Source organism: Nestor notabilis, unplaced genomic scaffold (genome assembly GCF_000696875.1).
Source record: "Nestor notabilis isolate BGI_N333 unplaced genomic scaffold, ASM69687v1 scaffold2739, whole genome shotgun sequence".
In the NCBI taxonomy this organism is placed as follows: domain Eukaryota; kingdom Metazoa; phylum Chordata; class Aves; order Psittaciformes; family Psittacidae; genus Nestor; species Nestor notabilis.
This window is the reverse complement of record NW_009943088.1, coordinates 60754-64400: the sequence shown is the minus strand read 5'-3', so window position 1 is coordinate 64400 and position 3647 is coordinate 60754.

Here is a 3647-nt window from a genome sequence, read left to right as displayed (position 1 = left end):
CTGCTCTGTGCAGGGATAAAGATGGGAAGATAAGCTTTGACTTTAGACAAGTAGCCTTATGCAAGATGTGAGGATTCTATGCAACAGCAAGACATGTCTGAAAGGTAGGAGGGTGAAAGAAGAGAAGTAACTGTAGTCATTGCACAGCTGGCTTGACATGCTTTGACAACAAAGATAGTGTTACAGGATTGAGTATCTTTTTAAAATATACCAACCTGTATTGCTGATGGAGATCGTTGTGCAGTCTAATCAGGAAGAAAAATGGTTTTTCTCTGGGTGTCATTAGATGATTACTGAAAGACAATAGGTGTCTCAACAAAAATGTGTAATTTGTAAAAATATGTGAAAGGCACATTGATTGAGATGTGGAATTTGTATCGTTGCAAGTTAGATCCATGAAGAGCTGCATGGAATGTTAGTTAATATGCTAGGAATGTATAATTATGGTGATAAGACTAATTATGTTAATTATGTCTTTTTGGGGGGCAATTTTATGATGCATAAAGCAAGATAATTGATGATACAGCTAACAGCAAGGATACATTGTAGCCATAGCTTACAGGTGTGTTTGTCACTGAATTATGCTCAAAAGAACTGTTTCAAGACATCTCATAAAACTCCTTTAAAAAATAATTGAAAGGTAATAGAGCGTGGAAACACTATGTCCAAGTCCTCTACTATTCTAAGTTCAGAGTTCTTACCATAAATATTTGCATATAAGCAACAGCTGCTACATAGCAGTAAATTGTGTGAATTTTGAACAAAGCACAGCCTGATTTCTAAGTTTGCTGTCTTTTAAATACCTATACAAATTGGTTTTGTAATTCAACCCTGCAGTTCATTTATGTTGACCGACTTTGGCACATTCAGTTGGCTGAGACAACATAAATAATGGGTGTTTGTATCATGCAAGCAAGTGGCTATTTGTGCAAGTGGTTTGGACAGATCCATAAACAGATCACCTATAATCTCATAAAGCCTATGCAAATTCAGCAACTCTAACCTAGATATAAGAACTCTTTGCTTTAGGTTGTTTCGTTTGTTTATTTTCTTTTTTCTTAGAGACAATGTTAAAACACATTAGATTTGGTTCCTTTAGAACAGTCCATATTTTCATTTCTATAGTAGCAGGACTGACAGGGCTTGGAGCCCTTTGCTGTTCAATAGCAGTCTCACCAGATTTCCACTGTGATCAACTGCAGGGAAGCAGGGGCCTTTCTGTATCCTAGAATAATAAAATCATAAAATCATAGAATGGGTTGTGTTGGGAGGTACCTTGAAGATCATCTAGTTCCAATTCCCCTGCGATGGGCAGGGACACCTTCCAGTAGACCAGGTCGCTCAAAGCCCCATCCAGCCTGGCCTTGAACACTGCCAGGCCACAATTTCTTTGGGCAGCCTGTTCCAGTATCTCACCACTCTCATAGTGAAGAACTTCTTCCTAATGTCTAATCTAAACCTACCCTTTTTCAGTTTAAAGCCATTCCTCTTTTTCCTGTCCCTACGTGCCCTTGTAAAAAGTCCTTCAACTTTCTTGTTGACTCCTGTAGGTACTGGGAGGTGGGTCTAATGTCTCCCTGGAGCCTTCGCTTCTCCAGGCTGAACAACCCCAGCTCTATCAGCCTGACCAAAGGTGAGGTGCTCCAGCCCTTGGATCATCTTATGCCCTCCTCTGGATTTGCTTCAACAGGTCCATCATACATTTTCTGTGATTTGGTGGGATGTGAAGCTGTAGTGAGCAGCATAGGAGTTCTGATTCTGAATAAGTGAAGAGGTAGTATTAATAGCCTTACTATTTGTTCCCAAATCTTTTAGCAAGGACATTTCAGATTTATGGGGAAAGCAGCCATGGTTCAGTGAAAGCTAAGCCTTCTTCCTGAGGCTGCTCATTCATGAAGACTAACTGGGGATAAAACTACTGGAAGCTAGACCAGACCCCAAAACTGTTCAGAACACTAGGACAAAACCTTCTAAATCCCAAATTGCAAGTTTGCTTGCTCTTCCACTGAGCTTTCCATTTGCCATTTTCTGTAAGGCAAAGCTGAACCTGTGCTGTAGAGTCTAAGATGTTTGTTTATCAAGTCTACCAGTTATATCAGAAGAAACGAGTCTTTTGACTGTCAGTCTTTTCTTAACAGCCAAGTATCTAAAATAATACATAGGAGTAATGTTTTTCCACAAAGTATCTTTCACTGGTGTAGTTTCAGAAGTAGCTCAGTTATAGCTCTTCAAAGTATTTAATGTATTTTTAATATATTCTACCCTTAAAATCAGCTGGACTCAAATGTGCTAGTACTGCAGTTAGGAAATTTACAGCATTTTGTTGCCTATGAAAATTTTGCCAAGATATCAGTGGGAGGAGAAGCAAACCCATTTCATGGACACACGACTGACACTGACATCTTGATAAAGTGTGACTTTAATCAGTGAACTCTATAGGAGTGCATCATTTTCCAAGTTATGCCCTGATATCTCATAAATCATGTTTTGAAAAATGCAGTAGCTGTTTTGTACTCATTCCTTCCAGTTCACAAAACATTTCAGCCACTTAATTCCCCTCTGGGACTTCCACTGAGGAAAATGCATAAAGCGCATTGGGTTAGTCATGAGTAATTTCACTTTCCCCCACAGCCCTGCTATTTCAGAACACCCTTTGGGCACTTAAAGTGGGATCCTCCTCATCAAACTTCAGATGCCCTGAAGTAGTGGTGTTCACTCTCAGGAAAGCCTGTGGGCTCCTCATGTAGACAGTGCAGACTGTGGTTCACTGCAGATGAGAATAATAGGCATCAAGGTTGGGTTGAGTAAGTTGGTGTCTGGACATAGCCACTTGCCTCCACTGACTGTAGAGGGAGCCAAGAAAATTTGTGAAGCCTGGTTTTGCAGGCTGGCAACTGCAGTTGGGTGGGAGAAATCATACTTCAACCAGGTGCAGGATTCAGATGTTTAACATTGGCTTGAGGGTTCTGAAACTTTGTACGTGGATTTGATATTAGTGGCAAAGCCATAGCCATGATATGAACAACTAGACTGAGGGCCAGGCTTAGAAGTTGTTTACACACAAGCTTTTTCCCCCTTACCATTTTAAGTTTCCTTTCCAATCCTCTTTTATAAGACTTTAAAAATATAGTTAAGTATCTTTGCTTAAAAGACATTATAGGTACCCTCCCCTACAAGAAGAGAGAATGGAGGAATGAAATTGCCACAGAGGGTTTCCATTACTGAAATTAATTCCTCTCTCATAAGAATTTAGGTCTATGATTTATGATAACCACCAGTTTCTCACTGCAGGCAAAGTGAGAGGAAATGACTCAGCCTGGACAGACATCATGAATCTAATTTTTTTCCCCCTAATGCTTGACATAATCTAGTGTGCTGCTCCCGGAGGTGTCATTGGAGATTCATATCCAGCCAAAGGGCCTCACAATCAAGGCAGAAAATGTTGTTACTTTTATGTATTGTGTGATCTATAATTGTTTGGAATTGCATCCTGCCTCATTCATTGCCATTTCTTTTGCATCAGTTTTGCAGCAAAAAGCAAGGGAGAGAAAAGCAGTGTTGCACTTGCCTCTTCAGAAAGATCTGTGACATCATCTTAGGGTCCAGCTGGTGCTTATTAAACTCAGGCAGTTTTGAGATGGAAAATG